Genomic DNA, 18,008 nt, shown 5'->3' with positions numbered 1-18,008 from the left:
GACCGAAGGGGGAAAAGACTACTTAATCCATAATGACTTGTATTACGATCATAAGTGAATATTGGGGACATAAATGTACTTTTATCTGGGCTGCGTCCCGTGCCTATAAATAGATGAACAGTAGCACCATATTGTTCACGCTGAATTGTAATCGCTCTCTCGCGTCTTCACCTTTGAGCAAGCCGAAGGTATCAATGTAATATGAATTTTGTTGATATTCATACATGTTTTATGGAGTACAAATACAAATGAATTAAAGAATAATACTTGTTGTGTTCATCTCTTTACATTCTTTTGTTTATTTATAACATGATGAAGGCATGTCCTTCATAGCCTTCGTCCGATGATCATTGAATCCAAGAGGATACAATGCTTCAGAGGACGAAGGCCTTTAATCCTTAATGATTGTGTTGCCTTGTTCTTGATTCACAGCTTTTAAGAACGAGTGACCAACATTGGCGTCCACCTCCGGTGAACTCACTTCCACAACCTTCGGCAAACACTAGCCTTTGCCATGCCACCGAAGAAGACAACAGCGCCAAGGGCTGCTCTACAGCCATTGGACACCAATTAGGAGACGCTCTCACTGAGAGAAGCTAGGAGCCAGAAGAGAAAGGCTACCAGCCCAACACCTTATGAGGAAGAGTTGGACCAGGAGATCAGGGACTTAGAAGTTATACATCACGAGGTGTAGAGGAAAAGGGAAAAGATGCTTCGGTTAGCTGAACTTCAAAAGAAGATCGATGAAGCAGATGAAGAAATGTGCCACATCGCACAGGACGATCAAGGACGAGGGCCTCAACATAGAGAGCTTCGTCAAGAAACTCCAATCAACAATGATGGATGGTATGATGATCTGTACCATGGTAATTTTGCTTTTGATGATGTTTCTCCCCTGGCAGCAGAGTTGCAGGCTACCCCATGGCCACCTTCATACAAGCCACCATAGCTCTCCATGTATGATGGGCACTCCGACCCAAAGCAATTCATCATGAGCTACGAAGTAACCATATCATCATATGGTGGCAACACTGCTGTCATGGCAAAGTCCTTCGTCATGGGTGTCAAGAGTGTGGCTCAGACTTGGTATTCTTCTCTTTGGCCGGGAACATTTACATCATGGCAGAAGTTGAAGGATATGCTAGTCACAAGCTTCTAGGGATTCCAAACAAAGCAAATGACCACTCAAGCTCTATTCCAGTGCACGCAAGACCATGAGGAGTACTTGCATGCATACGTCCGAAGGTTCTTGCGACTAAGAGCTCAGGCGCCAATGGTGCCTAATGAAATTGTCATTGAAGCCATGATCAAGGGGCTCCGACTAGGACCGACAGCACAATATTTTGCAAGGAAGCCACCACAAACCTTGGAGAAGCTTCTCCAGAAGATGGATGAATACATCCGGGCTGACAATGATTTCTGGCAAAGAAGGGAGGAAGCCTACAGGTATTCTGAGATGACTAGGGGCTTCAGAGAAAGACTCCACCCTAGGCATGTCAGAATGATCCACAACCCCAACACAAATGATGATAGGACCAATCATACCCAGAGCAGCCAGCAAAGCTCACAGTCTTCGGGAATGCAGCACACTTTTTATAGGCCACCAACCCCGAGAGGCAGAGGAGGGAGGAACTTCGGAGGAAGGGTTGGTACTCAACCCAGGAATTGTTCTGCTTATTCTGTGGAGAGGATAAGGGGCACACGACAAGGAAGTGCCAAGTCACGATCCAAAAGCAGGAGATCGTTGAAGCCGAAGCAGGTTCTGCATACTGCTTCATGCTATTCCCCATATATCCCTGAGTATGTGGGCAATCAGCAACCTACGGTACCCATTGCTTTGGCGAGTCATTCCCAAGCTTCTTGGGCTCAGTTGCCACCACCACCACCACTGGCGCCTACCTTGGTCCATACCCAACAGCCAGAAGGGCAACGCCACGCGTAGCAACAGCGCGATACTTAGGAGGAGTCCGAAGCTCACCCAGTGAACAGTACCGTGCCTGAGTCAAGGCATATCTACTGAAGGTGGCACAGGGCTTCGGCCAGAGAGTGTCTTAATCCAATGTATTTTTACCTTTTTGCCTTTATATTTTCTTCTCAAAAGGCAATACAAGGAGGTTTAACCTTCAGCTTGATGTAATAAGTCTGTGGCTACACCATCGAGTGTAACAAAAAAGGATCAAGAAGCTCCAAAGTCGTTCCTAAGGGAATGCAGAGCTAAGTTACCACCTAAGTGAAAGGTGAAGAAGCTCCAAAGTCATTCCTAAGGGGATGCATAGCATAAATGCCACCTAAGTCAAAGGTGAAGAAGCTCCAAAGTCATTCCTAAGGGGATGTAGAGCTTAGCTCCAAAGTCGTTCCTAAGGGAACGAAGAGCTGAAATACCACCTAAGAAAAAGGTGAAAAGACTCCAGAGTTGTTCCTAAGGGGATGTAGAGTCTTATCTTTTATGTTTCATGTGCCAACATCATTTGCATCATGCCATCACATCATATTGCATCATAACATCGCATCATACATAATTTTGCATCAACAAAAGCAGTGAAAAATGAGAATTTCTCCTTGAGCTTCGGCAAAGATTCATGAAAGAGTATTAAATATGCACGGCCGTGTTTCCGACAATACTATTCCTATGCAACGCCTACATCAAGAATCAAATGTCATACAGTAGCTTCGATGAAGAAGGGGGATTTCCTTCTAAAGCATGAAAAGAAGGGAAGGTGTTTTTTCGCCGCCGGCTCAAAAACAGTATGTACGAAGGTTCCACGCTTCATAAAGAAATATATTACATCAATATACATACAAATTGTTTGCAAGTGTTTCTTACAGAACCAGGGATCATGTTCAAGGACATTAAACTAGCAAAAATACAAAGTTTTAGTCTTCCCTGATGACTTTATCGGCAGCTTTGTTCAGAAGCCTGTCGACAGCTTCGTCAATAGCGTCGTTAGCAGTTTTAATTATGTCGAGCACCCCTTTGACGGATGGGTCAGCATCGGGATTATATGGTTCGGAAGGTGGAGAAAGCTCAACTTCATTGAGACACAAATATCTGTTAGTGTCGAAGTTGAAAATCTTACGAAAATGAGTTAAAAAGTGCATACTTATAAGTGTAGCCCGTTCGACAGCTTCTTTAGCTCTTTTTGCTTCTTCTAAAGCATCATAAGATTCTTTCTCATTTCTTTTAATAGCTTCATCAGCAATTTCTCGTCCACCCTTGAGCCATACTTCAGAATAAAATTTCCCACCTAGGGTAGTAGCTTCGGCTGAAGGGTTCCTAATATCATCATCTAAGAAGGCAAAGTCCGGCTTAGCTACAGCATTAGCATGATCGCAGCCAACCTTCTTTAGGATGGACGTAGCCCCACGAGCACCGGCGAAGGCACAAAAGTCCCCTCTGTTGCTAAGAACTTCCTCGAAAGCTTCGAGTTCGCCGTTTATCCATTGAATGACTTCATCAGGATTTCCACGAATAAATTTCTGCTCGGAAGAATATGATCCAACTTTAGAAAAGCTCTTCTTTAAATTTCTAGCGCATTCCATGGATATTTCATAACAGTTTTCCTTGGCGGCATGAAGCTCATCGACATTCTTTTGCGCTCTTGATCTTTCAATTTCACATGTTTCATGCTTCACCACTTCAACATTGAAGTTCTCAGTTGCTTCGGCAACTTTCTTCTTTAGCTCTTACACTTCGGCCTCATGAGCTTCGGCTTGAGCAGTAAGCCTGGCTTCGCTAGATTTCAATCTTTCCACTAAAGAGAGTAGGATCTTATCCTTCTCAAGAGCTTCATTTCTTAATGTAATAACCTCTGAACGAAGGTTCCCCAGCGCCATTCGGCAGCTCTCATCCTCTGCATCTTTCTGGGCTTTCAAAGCCTTACTTAAAATCAAGCCCTGGAAAACGAAGAATGAACACGTAACGACAATAGGAATTACCACAAAAATAGTTTATTGTAACTCAAATTGCAAAATGACAAATCAAAGTACACACACCTTCAGGCTGTTGTAGGCTAGGCTATCTGCAAGTTGATCTTTAGTCATCGCAGACAAGCCGAGTTCAAGCTTCGGATAGCCCATGTTATCCATCATTTCTCGGCAAACATTGATCTCCTTACCGTCACGTATACAATAGAGGAAATCATCATCGTTATCTACTTCATATACTAAGGATCCTTGGGAAAACTTCAACTCTTTAGCATAATGTTCTATTTCGGCGACTTGCTCTGCTGATAATTGTTTTCCCGAAGCATGTCGAATAATAAAATTCAAATCACTCCTAGAAGGTGCTTTGGGAGTAGGTGCTGAGGGTTTCTCTGGAAGGCTTTCTTTCACAAGATTTTCCGGTGCTGTTTCCGAAGGTCCTGCCTCGACATGAGCAGAAGCACTGGCAGTGATCATCTCTGAGACATCTTCAGTTTTGCTGCCAGAAGATTCGGCAGAAGAAGGAGGCGACGTTTTCACAGATTCTAGAACAGCTTCCATGACACTAGCCATTCTCTTCCTTGGAGTTCCTGTGGTAGTTGGCAGCTTCGGCAGTGCTGTCACCATCATCTTAGGTTGCTCTAGTACTTTTTATACTACCTTTTCTGGCTCCGGCTCTCTGGCCAAGTTTGCAATAGCTTCAATATGCATAGCAAGAACAACCTCTCTGGCTAGAGGGGTTCTTTCCACCCTTTCACTTAACTTCGGCACATCGGTCGTCTCGATGCGCCTGGGTCTACGTGTCAAAACCTTGATTTTCTTTGACTTCGACACACCAGTAGATGCCGAGGCAGTGGCTTTCCTTTTCCTCCCTTGCTTTTGGGTGGGATAGCAGTAGTCTGGGTAAACGAACCCAATAACATCAAATACTCTATTCAACCTCTTTTTGTCGTGAGCACTGAAGGCAACCGTCATAGCTTCGTCTTCTGCCCTCGAGTACGCTCCAAGAAGTTCATCACTTGTTGCCTCTATGGCCTCCAGCCAATCATCATTTGGCTCATCAAGCTAGTTTCTGAACCGAAAAGTATACTTAAGATAAACCAAGCCACCCTGGCTGGAGCCGGCGGCGGCTTCCTTCGGCATTTCCCATTCGCTTGCAAGAGGCCATACTTTGTAAGAAATATGCTCTTGAACTAAGTCTCTTGTTCCAATATAGGTGCACACTGTGTTGAAAGTAGCTTGGCACGCTTGCACGTCATTTCCAAGTGCATTGGACGACCTTTTGATGCCAAAGTGTGACCATATAGGACGCTGAATAACGCCCTTCACATCATCCCTCTGATCCAGGTCATTTTTCACATAAAACCATTCCTTCATCCAAGAACCTAGCCACTTCTTTCGAAACGTGGGCACAGGGTAACTCGCCTCAGACCGAGACACAAAGCTGTAACAACCAAAATTATTGTGATATTGTTCCTTTCTGGTTGCCTTCGTCTGATAAGACAACTCATGAATGTTGCAAAAGCATCTTGCATCTGGTTCCAGTCCTTGGCTCCTCATGGCCTAGATAAAAACTCCCACTCTAATAAGAGCTTCAGGGGTAATCTGATGAAGGTATATCTCAAATGTCTTCAAAACTTCAACCAGCATCTTGTGGAGCGGAAAGCGAAGCTTAGCTTTCATGAAGCTCCTGAAGCTACCACTTCATCACCTTCTAGCAGGGGAACAATGTATTCTCCTCCAGCCCTCACTATAGACACAATATTAAAGTATTTGCCTTTCATTGCTTCAATTTGACCTTGTCTAAGGTGGATTTCCCAATAACAACATGGCTTGGTCTCCACGGCCGATCTTCGGCATTTTCATTCTCACTCTGAATATCGAAGCTTTCACTATCGCTTGAATCACCAGATAGCCTAGCTAATATTTCGTTGGTGATCTTCTCTACATTGGTCCTTTCCATGGCTTCGTAAAAGCCAACGAGTGTGGGATCAACGCTTTTCTTGTCTTCAGCCATTTCGGTGATGGTCACGACAGAAAGTTGAAGCTCGCGAACAATTGAACTCAGAGAACAGGAAAACTAAAATAACAACAGTAGCACGAAAGCTAGATGGCACGAAAAATATTTGTGACACAGCCTTCTATATATATACTCAGAGCCCCACAGCTAGGTGGGTCCCATAGTTCAGAATGATTCGCTATTCTAGCGAAGGGAAGGTGTTTTTTTGGACCTTCGTCTAAAGGCCTTCGTTCACATCGCAGTCTGAATTTGTTATCATAAAACAAATTAATGCTGCGAGGGGCTACTGTTCGGGGTCTTCCTCTTCCGAAGGTCCACAAAAAACATAATTAACCATTTGTTTTTAGCATAAGCTATTACAGGGAGCTTCATCTTCAAGATGCAAGTCTCTTCCTCATGATGAAGGCATACGAGATTGTAACACCCTGATTTTGGGGGTATAAAATTTCTCTCTAATTATCACCCAAAATCATGTATTACTCTTTCTTTTCTCACTCTAGGCTTTCTCTCTCTCTAGATTCATTCTCCCATTTTCCCTTTAATTAGAAATAGCTTAAGCTAGTAGAGATTAATTATTTATTTTTGTCAAAACCTTATGAGTCATGCCATGTTGCATCATGCTGAGCTTAAAATATTCTTTGAAGTGTTGAACATGTTTGAATTTATTTGAATTTGAAATCTAGTTTGAATTTGGATTTAAAAACCCTATAGAAAAGAAAAAGAAAACGAATTAGAAAATCTAGAGAAAAAGAAAAGGAGAAAGCAGCCCATCCGGCCCAGTTAAGCCCAGTCAGGCCGCGCGCCCACGCGCATGCCGCCCCTGATAGCCGGACCCCGCCTGTCAGCTGCAGTTCCCGCTCGCGCGTGCCCTCCCTCTCCCTCACTCTCTCGCTGCTCAGTGAACGCAGCCTGTCGGCGCCAGTTACTTCGCCCGCTCGCTCCTCTCTCTCTCTCTCTGTTTCGTGGGCCCGGTTCGCCAGCCGCCAAGCCGTTGCCCCGCGCGTCCCCTTTTCTCTCTCTACGTCGTGGGCTTGCATTGTCAAATCCGCCTTCCTCGCGCCCGCCGTGGACCAGCGCGTGCGCACTCGCGCACGTCGTCGGGTTTCTCGGCCACGACGCCCGCCCACGTGCCCAGCTCCCTTTTTAGAGCCCCGCCAGTGCCCCGCACACACCCCTCACCTCATTTCGCTCGGCTTCACCCTCTCTCGCGCTCTACCCACGCCGCCAGCCACCGCCAGAGACCCGCGTCCGTGTTCCTGGCCATCCAGCTTGCCGGAGATTGCTCCAAGCCTCCCCGAGCTCTGCCCCAAGGTGAGACACCCGTCCCCGTGCCCAATTTCCCTTATTGTGCTCTATGTTTTTCCAATTTCGCCATCGCCGGTGCTCGGCCTCGGCGGTCCGTCGTGCTCGTGCGGTGTCCGGCCGATTCAGCCCTGTCTAGTTCAGCGGAGTAGTTCCCTGTGTCGCCCCTGCCTCTACTGAAGTTAGCCAAGGCCTTAGCGTGCCTTAAGTCCCCTTCCTGTGGCCGGAATCGCTCACCGGAGTTGCTCTGGCCCACCCGAGGTCTTCTCACCGCCGTTCTACCCTCTCTGCCCGTGGATTCATGGCTTCTTCCCCGCCATTGAGTTCGTCGTGGCGCCCTCTCCCTCTCTGCCCAACTCTGATGACCCCTGAGCCACCCTAGCTCGCACCTGCCTCAACTCTGGAGACCTCACCGCCGCGGAGAGGAGCGGCGCCGCCCGCAGCCGTCTGTTTCCCTAGTCTGATCCCCTCCGTCCGATTCAGATCGAACGGCCTGAACCGCGGGATACAGCTTCGTGCACGCGTGCCTGACGCCCTGGCCCGCCTGTCAGCGCCACCCGCAGCCACTCATCCGTCTCGGTCTGACTTTTCCCCATCTGATCTTGATCACACGGTTTGGACCCTTCAGACCCCCGCCCCTTCGGACCCCCCTCGGACCCCCTTCAGACCCCTCTCGGACCCCTCCCCGTCCGATCTTGATCGAACGGTTCGGACCCCCTCGGACCCCTGTAGCCATCCGTTTCTCCTCTGGCGCTGGGCCCGCTCGGTCAGCACGCTCTCTCCCCCTCTGTCGCTGACACTCCCTGTCCCGCTTGTCAGCGCTCGCCTGCCCACGCGCGCGCGCCCTCGGCCTCAGATCTAATCTCGGCTGTCGGTTTCTGATCCAATGGTTAGATTCACCCGATACCCCTTCGCGCGGTAGTTTTCTTAAAGAGACCCTCGTTTATTGGAAATCAACCCGCCGTCCCTGGTTTTCGCTAGCATGCCCCTATAATCTTGCAGATTTAGCCCTAAACTTTTATTTAATCATAGATTTAGCTCTAATTTCATATTTCAAGCTTGAAAACTTGTTTATTTCATATGTTTTGCATATGAATTCCAAATTTAGTGATTCAAATTGCAAAATGTTCATAGAATTATTCTCTGTTTAAATAAAATAGGTTCACTCACTATCTGCACACTCTAATTTTTAGGTTTGAATATGAACTAATGTAGATGTATGTTTTATTTATGTAATAAAATAAATGAAAGGAGAACCTTAGAGATTTAAACATGTTATACTTTGAAACCATTATCCCTTATGTAGTACTGTGTCCTTTTAAGATGTGTTCCAATGTTTGTACATGATTGGTGTGATGTTCATTTGTACTTTCCAAATGTATTGAATGCATGCTCGCTTTATTTAGACATCGAGCAGTCTGAGGTTCCTGAGTGTGTTGTTGGAGACCTCCCTGAGCAACAACCTGGTGAAGGCAAGTGTCCTCAGACCTACTATGTCCTACTATACTTTATAATTCACTGTCCCACATTACTTTATTGAAAACCTAAGGTTTGACTAGTTTGTATTTCCCTTACCCTTGTTTACCTTTTTGGGTTAATCATGGTTAGCTTATGCTATTGCTTTAACTTAATCAATGAACATGATGTGATCTTTTATGATACGATGAGGTTATCCCGATGAGGTCCTTGTGATTACTTTAGGGGGCTCAAGCTCTTTCCTGAGTACCTCTCCGTAAGGACCTGTTTGGGGAGTGACAACCCCGGATAACAGTGCAACCATGAGGGTGGAATGGAACGCCCTTAGCTGATTAATTAGAGGAACCAGAGGAGTAGTTGGCTTCGCCGTAGGGCCGTCAATGGGGTCCAGGCACAGTACTTGCTCTGCCAAGGTTGGTTGCAGAGGTTCTTTGATTTGGTTTTTGTTAGTCACCCTTCCTTTTGGGAGATGTACTGTGTTTATCAAACTGGAGAAACCTAACTGGCGGCAATGACCTCTGGGAAATCTTTGTAAAGGCTACGTAGTGAGACCTTGCTAGGTCACCTTGGTAGTGATCAATGGGGAGGCTAGAACCCCGGGCAGAATGGGAATCACGGCTTGTGGGTAAAGTGTGCAACCTCTGCAGAGTGTTAGAAACTGGTATATCAGCCGTGCTCACGGTTAAGAGCAGCCTTGGGATCCTCTTCAATTAGAAGAACAATGGTTACTTTCATGATGATGATTAACAATGGTGATTATAATCCTGATCTCTGGTATTTTCTCTTGGAGGGAGTGCCTCTGGGTAATAACTGGGTTATTACTAAAAGTTGGCTCTACTTATAATCATAAAACTTGACCAACTAAAAGCAACTGTTTAACCTTAACTCCACATACAGCTAGTCCACTTTAGCCAAACGGGACATTTGCTGAGTACATTGAAGTGTACTCACCCTTGCTTTACAAACCACCCCACCCTAGGTTGTCCCCACTGTTCTCAGTGCTCAGGAGGTGATGCTAGCAACATGGAAGATTTCGAGGAGTTTCAGGACTACGACGAGTTCTAGTTCTTTCTTAGTGGCAAACCCCCAGTCAGCTGCCTGTGTAGGCTTAGCATCTACGTTTTGTATTTCCGCACTTTGATATTTATGTTGAACAATGGTTATGTAATAGACTATGTGGATGTCTTGGACATCTTGATGTAATAAAGTACCTTTCCGCTATTTAATTCAAGCATTGTGTGATGATGTCCAATTATGTAATTGTTGTGTACGTGAGTTCTGATCCTGGCATGTACATGGTTCGCATTCGGTTTACCTTCCAAAATCGGGTGTGACATAAGTGGTATCAAAGCCTTGCTGACTGTAGGACCGCTAACCTAGACTAGAATGGTCGACCTAAGGACTATAGACCTTTACTCTTGCCTTGACCTTAGTGTCTTTTCAAAAGTTGGTTATCTTGACCAACTCTATGTTATTTACTTATCTCAAAAGTTTTCGTCTCCCTTTTCTTTCTGTTTACTTTTTGGTCTCATAGTTCTACTCTTACTCTTGTGCTTACGGTATCTTTTGTAGATGGCTCGTCTTAGGTGCACTGCACGTAAGTCTATGATCCCCTTTTTGCCTTCTCGCCTGGTGGAGCGTCCCTTGCGTCGCACAGTGTTAGGTCAGTCCAGTCACCTGGAGAGACTGCATCGTCGCCTGCACGAGGAGCAGGAGCGCCGATGGCAGGAGCAGGCGCAGGACCAGTAGCAGCAGGACTCTTCCCCTCGCCTCAGTAGGTGGTGGAGTTTGAGAGGCCTCCTTCCCCTGCACCTCAGCCAGAGATGCCCCATGCACCACCTCAGGGCATCCCGGCTACTGGAGGAGACCCTGACGGAGACGGAGACGACGATGACGCCAGTTGCAGTTCAAGCCACGGCATGGAGCTTTCAGAGGAGCCAGAGCCGGATGGATGGATCGCTAGACCCATCACTCGTGACGCCGCTCGCGGGTGTCACTTCCACGACACTCTCGATACCCTGCTGCGTCGGGCCTTCGACCGACACACTTGGTCCATCGAGTACCGTTGTGTAGTCTACCAGCATCGTCGCGGGTTATACCCGGACTAGTAGGAGGCTACTTGCTTGGTGCGTCGTCCGTATGATGATCTCCAGGATGCAAAGGCCTTCTCGGAGCACTATTCTATTACTGAGAGGGACACTGCCAAGGCAGCCATGCAAGATGCAGCACGATGTGCACTTTCTCAGTATTGCTTGTTGTTCAGCGGGGTAGCTGATGGCCTTGACCTGAAGTACTACCCTCGTCGTTCAACTGGCAGTGCTGGAGGTGTGATTGTCTCGCCAGTTGGTGAGGGCAATCCCAGGCTGAGCAGCATGGTCAACTTGGTCGCCATGCTCAACACAGGGTTGGACCACGCCCTTGACGAGTTGGGCAAGGTTCGAGCGGAGGTTGCGGAATTGCGTGCTGAATGCGCGACATGCCGCTATCTGGATGGTGGTTCTCTCGCCCCTGTCGGGATTCAGCACCCTTACTATTCACCGCCCCGTGGTCGCTTCAACTATGGTACCCCAGACTGCAGGACCCGAATAGATTTGGATCCCTAGATCGACAGAGTCGGAGTCTGTAATAATGCTTCATTCAGTGTCTTAGTCTAGTCAATCTTAGTTAGAGTTAGTTTGGTTATCTTTTGTTGGATGCTTGTCATGATGAACATGTAATGAAGTTGGATCTTTGTAATGATTGTCATCAAGGTGTGGGTATCCCCTGCAACTTCGTGTAGTTCTTAATAAACTCAGTTATTTAGTTGGGTAATCCATTTTCCACTTTCCTCTTTATCTGAGAAGTTGTCAGTGAAGATGATCAATTGTTCAGTGCTGTGAAGATTTCCGTATATCATTTCTTATGCTGAAAGACTGCAGAGTCAGATCTGATATGTGTGTGATTCCTACAAATGTCTGAGAACAGGCGCAGAGGTGCGAGGTGTGCTCAGCCAGAGCAACAGGCACCACAGGAGGATGCAGCTCAGCAGCAGTAGTTGCCACTTCCACCCCCAATGACAGTTGAGCAAATGTTCATGATGCAAACTCAGGCAGTTCAGACAATTGGTCAGACCTTGGTAGCAATGCAGCAGGTGCAGCAGCAGCCACCACCACCTCAGCCTCCAGTGCAAGTCCAGATGCCACAAGTGCCCAGAGACAAGTGGGCAGAGTTCATGAGGGGACATTCCCTGTTTTTGCCCACTCTGCTGATCCCATGGACACGAAAGATTGGCTGCGTACCGTGGAGCGTGAGTTGCACACTGCTCAGTGCAACGATCGTGAGAAGGTGTTATATGGTCCCCGACAGCTGAGGGGAGCAGCACAGTCTTGGTGGGAGTCTTACCTCGCCACCCATGCCAACCCTAAAGTCATCACTTGGGAAGAGTTCAGGGATAACTTCCGTTGCTACCATGTGCCTAAGGGACTGATGATAGTGAGGAAGGAGGAGTTTCTCGCCCTGAAGAAAGGCCCCCTGTCCGTTAGTGAGTACAGGGATAAGTTTCTGCAGTTGTCATGTTACGCCCCAGAAGACGTCAACACGGATGCCAAGAGGCAGTACCGCTTTCTGAGAGGATTGGTTGATCCCCTCCATTACCAGCTCATGAACCACACTTTCCCCACCTTACAACATTTGATAGACAGAGCAATCATGACTGAAAGGAAGCGTCGGGAGATGGAGGATAGGAAGCGCAAGATTGGTGGACCTCAGGTTGGGAGTAGCAGCCATCCTCGCTACTCAGGCAACCCACCTCAGCAATTCAAGCAAGGTCACCAGCACCAGCATCAGCGTCAAAACCTGTCGCAGCAGTACCAGAGGCAATTTCCTCAGTAGCAGCAGTACCGTCACAGCAACCAGCAGGAAGGAAATCAGTACCAGCGTCAGAACAACTAGGCAGCTCGTCTTTCTGCCCCAGCAACCAACCAGAATGGCCAAGCAGCCCTAGCACAAGTAGGAGGTCGTGCATGCTTCTACTGTGGAGAACAGAATCACTGGGTGAAGAATTGTCCAAAGAAAGCAGCCCAGCAACCGCCAGCAGTCAATGCCCCAGCAAGACAAGGAGCACCACAGCAAGCACCATGAGTCCGTGGTCAGGCCTACAACCGTGGAAATGTGAACCACCTGGAGGCCAAAGCAATCCAGGATGCTCGGGACGTGGCAGTAGGTATGTTTCTAGTCAAATCCTACCCAGCAAAAGTATTATTTGATACCGGTGCCACACATTCTTTTGTTTCTGCATCTTGGGTAGAATCACATAACATCCCCATAGAACCAATGATCCCACCTCTGAGAGTTAATTCAGTTGGGGGGAAAGTTTAGTTCGATAGGATTTGTCCAAATCTAAGGATTGAAATAAGGGGGATAGCCTTCCCCGCTAGCCTAGTAGTCATGGGAACACAAGGGTTAGATGTCATCCTAGGGATGAATTGGCTACACAGAAATCAAGCCACTGTCAGTTGTGACAAGAGAACAGTTAAGTTGGTGTCCCCATCCGGAAAGGAAGTAGTAATCAAGTTATACTTACCTGAACTAGAAGAAGGAGCTTGTCACCATTTATCAGTAGATGATAAGAGTCCAATCCGATTGAAACAACTAGGATTGTGTCAGAATTCCCCGATGTATTCCTTGAGGAGTTACCAGGCATGCCACCTGAAAGGAAAGTTGAATTTGCCATAGAGCTTATCCCAGGCACCGCCCCTATTTCCAGGAGAGCTTATCGAGTGTCCAGACCAGAGTTGGTGGAACTCAAGAAGCAAATTGATGAGTTGTTAGAGAAAGGCTACATCAGGCCAAGTACCTCACCTTGGGCAACCCCAGTGCTATTTGTGGAGAAGAAGGATGGCACGAAGAGGATGTGCATTGATTACAGAGCTTTGAATGAAGTCACTGTCAAGAACAAGTACCCCCTGCCTAGAATTGAAGATTTATTTGATCAGTTGAGAGGAGCTAGTGTGTTCTCAAAGATAGATCTGAGGTCAGGTTACCATCATCTCAGAATCCGGCCTGCAGATATACCAAAGACAGCATTCATCACCAAATACGAACTATATGAGTTCATGGTTATGTCATTCGGATTGACGAATGCACCAGCGTACTTCATGTACCTAATGAACAGTGTGTTCATGGACTACCTCTACAAGTTTGTAGTGGTGTTCATTGATGATATTCTTATATATTCCCAAAATGAGCAAGAGCATGAGGAGCATTCGAGGAAAGTACTTTAGAGGCTACGAGATTGCCAGTTGTATGCCAAGCTTAGAAAGTGTGAGTTTTGGATCAACGAAGTTCTATTCTTGGGTCATATTATAAACCGAGATGGACTAGTTGTGGATCCAAAGAAGGTAGCAGCGATTCTGGACTGGAAAGCACCAAAAGATGTCTAAGGAATCAAGAGTTTCATTGGAATGGCCAGTTATTATCGACGTTTCATTGAAGGTTTCTCCAAGATTGCCAGACCAATGACAGCCTTGCTAGCAAAGAAGGTTGAGTTCAAGTGGACCCCATCGTGCCAAGAATCATTTGAAATGTTGAAGCAGAAGTTAACAACAGCGCCAGTGTTGGTTCTGCCAGATGTTTACAAGCCATTCTCAGTGTATTGCGATGCTTCGTACACCAAACTCGGATGTGTGTTAATGCAGGAAGGGAAAGTAGTGGCATACTCGTCCCGACAATTGAAAGTTCATGAGAAGAATTATCCTACTCATGATTTGGAATTAGCAGCAGTGGTTCATGCATTGAAGACCTAGAGACATTATCTTTATGGGCAGAAGTGTGATATCTTAACAGACCACAAGAGCCTCAAGTACATATTCACTCAGTCAGAGTTAAACATGAGGCACCGAAGATGGCTAGAGTTGATCAAAGATTATGAGCTGGAGATTCATTATCACCCAGGCAAAGCAAATGTGGTTGCAGATGCTCTTAGCAGGAAGAGTCAAGTCAATATGTTGGCCGCTCACCAGATACCGTTTGAGCTAGCAAAGGAATTCAACAGGTTGAGTCTCGGATTTCTGAACAACACCTAAGGAGTGGCAATTGAGCTAGAGCCCACTCTGGAGCAAGACATCAGAAAGGGTCAGAAGGATGATGAGAAAATCAACGAGATCCGGCAGCTGATCATCGATGGGAAAGGTCCAGATTTCCGTGAAGATGCCGAAGGGGTGGTATGGTTCAAAATTAGGTTGTGTGTTCCCAACATCACCTCGATTCGGGAACTGATTCTCAAAGAAGCTCATGAGACAGCGAATTCTATACACCCTGGTAGCGAGAAAATGTACCAAGACTTGAAGAAGAGATTCTGGTGGTATGGTATGAAAAGAGAGATAGCAGAGTATGTGGCTAGATGCGACAGTTGTCAGAGGATCAAGGCAGAACATCAGAGACCCGCAGGTTTGTTGCAGTCGTTGCAGATTCCGTAGTGGAAATGGGATGAGATTGGGATGGACTTTATAGTGGGTCTGCCCCGCACTCGAGCTGGTTATGACTCCATCTGGGTAGTAGTGGACCGTTTGACAAAGACGACCCATTTCATACCAGTCAAGACCACCTATAATAGTGCAGTGTTGGCAGAGTTATACATGTCTCGGATTGTGTGCTTGCATGGTATTCCAAAGAAGATAATATTGGACAGAGGTACCCAGTTTACCTCTCATTTTTGGCAGCAGCTACATGAAGCTTTGGGTACACACTTGAAATTCAGTTCAACTTATCATCCACAGACAGATGGTCAGACTAAAAGAACCAACCAGATTCTTGAAGATATGTTGAGAGCTTGTGCTTTGAAAGACCAATTAGGATGGGACAAGAGGCTACCGTATGCAAAATTCTCTTACAACAAGAGCTACCAAGCCAGTCTGAAGATGTCACCATTCGAAGCACTTTATGGGAGGAGTTGCAAAACTCCATTGCATTGGGATCAACCCGGCGAAAGACAGGTATTCGGTCCAGAGATTTTTCTTGAAGCCGAAGAGAATATCAGGAGGATTCGGGAAAATTTGAAGACAGCACAGTCTAGACAACGAAGCTATGCTGACACCAGAAGAAGAGAACTCAGTTTTGAAGTGGGAGACTATGTCTACTTAAAGGTGTCACCCATTAGAGTAACCAAAAGGTTTGGAGTCAAAGGCAAGCTAGCACCTCGCTATATTGGACCATATCAGATTCAAGCAAGACGTGGAGAAGTGGCTTATCAACTCAGCTTACCAGAGAATCTGTCCGCTGTGCATGATGTGTTCCATGTGTCTCAGTTGAAGAAATGCTTGAGAGTGCCAGAAGAGCGGTTGCCAACAGAGGATCTTGAAGTTCAAGAAGATCTGACTTACATTGAGAAGCCAACTCAAATTCTAGAGACAGCAGATCGGGTCACTCAGAGAACTACCATCAGGATGTGCAAAGTCAAATGGGGTCATCACTCAGAAGAAGAAGCAACCTGGGAAAGAGAAGATGATCTAAGAGCCAAGTACCCTGAACTCTTTTCTAGCCAGCCCTGAATCTCGAGGGCGAGATTCTTTTAAGGGGGATAGGTCTGTAACACCCTGATTTTGGGGGTATAAAATTTCTCTCTAATTATCACCCAAAATCATGTGTTACTCTTTCTTTTCTCACTCTAGGCTTTCTCTCTCTCCAGATTCTTTCTCCCTTTTCCCTTTAATTAGAAATAGCTTAAGCTAGTAGAGATTAATTATTTATTTTTGTCAAAACCTTATGAGTCATGACATGTTGCATTATGTTGAGCTTAAAATATTCTTTGAAGTGTTGCACATGTTTGAATTTATTTGAATTTGAAATCTAGTTTGAATTTGGATTTAAAAACCCTATAGAAAAGAAAAAGAAAAGGAATTAGAAAATCCAGAGAAAAAGAAAAGGAGAAAGCAGCCCATCCGGCCCAGTTAAGCCCAGCCAGGCCACGCGCCCGTGCGCCTGCCGCCCCTGATAGCCAGACCCCGCCTGTCAGCGACAGTCCCGCTCGCGCGCGCCCTCCCTCTCCCTCGCTCTCTCGCTACCCAGTGGACCCAGCCTGTCGACGCCAGTTACTTCACCCGCTCGCTCTCCCTCTCTCTCTGTTTCACGGGCCCGGTTCGCCAGCCGCCGAGCCGTTGCCCCGCGCGTCCCCTTTTCTCTCTCTGCGTCGTGGGCCTGCCTTGTCAGATCCACCTTCCTCGCGCCCGCCGTGGACCAGCGCGTGCGCACTCGCGCACATCGCCGGGTTTCTAGGCCACGACGCCCGCCCACGCGCCCAGCTCCCTTTTTAGAGCCCCGCCATTGCCCCGCACACACCCCTCACCTCATTTCGCTCGGCTTCACCCTCTCTCGCGCTCTGCCCACGCCGCCAGCCGCCGCCGGAGACCCGCGCCCGTGTTCCCGGCCATCCAGCTCGCCGGAGACCGCTCCAATCCTCCCCGAGCTCCGCCCCGAGGTGAGACACCCGTCCCTGTGCCCAATTTCCCTTATTGCGCCCTGTGTTTTTCCAATTTCGCCTTCGCCGGTGCTCGACCGTGGTGGTCCGCCGTGCTCGTGCGGTGTCCGACCGATTCAGCCATGTCTAGTTCACCGGAGTAGTTCCTTGTGTCGCCCCTGCCTCTGCTGAAGTTAGCCAAGGCCTTAGTGCGCCTTAAGTTCCCTTCCCGTGGCCGGAATCGCTCACCATAGTTGCTCCAGCCCGCCCGAGGTCTTCTCACCGCCGTTCTACCCTCTCTGCCCGTGGATTCATGGCCTCTTCCCCGCCATTGAGTTCGCCGTGGCGCCCTCTCTGCCCAACTCCGACGACCCCGGAGCCACCCTAGCTCGCGCCTGCCTCAACTCCGGCGACCTCACCGCTGCGGAGAGGAGCGGTGCCGCCCACAGCCGTCTGTTTCCTCGGTCTGATCCCCTCCGTCCGATTCAGATCGAACGGCCCGGACCGCGGGATACCGCTTCGCGCATGCGCGCATGACGCCCTGGCCCGCCTGTCAGCGCCACCCGCAGCCGCTCATCCGTCCCGGTCTGAATTTTCCCCGTCCAATCTTGATCGAACAGTTCGAACCCTTCGGACCCCCCCCTTTGGACCCCCTCGGACCCCTCCCCGTCCGATCTTGATCGAACGGTTCAGACCCCCTCAAACCCCTGTAGCCGTCCGTTTCCCCTCTGGCACTGGGCCCGCTCGGTTAGCGCCCTCTCTCCCCCTCTGTCGCTGACACTCCCTGTCCCGCCTGTCAGCGCTCGCCCGCCCGCGCGCGCCCTCGGCCGCAGATCTAATCTCGGCTGTCGGTTTCTG

The sequence above is a fragment of the Zea mays genome, chromosome 7 (genome assembly GCF_902167145.1).
Source record: "Zea mays cultivar B73 chromosome 7, Zm-B73-REFERENCE-NAM-5.0, whole genome shotgun sequence".
Taxonomy (NCBI): domain Eukaryota; kingdom Viridiplantae; phylum Streptophyta; class Magnoliopsida; order Poales; family Poaceae; genus Zea; species Zea mays.
This window is presented reverse-complemented; position numbering follows the sequence as displayed.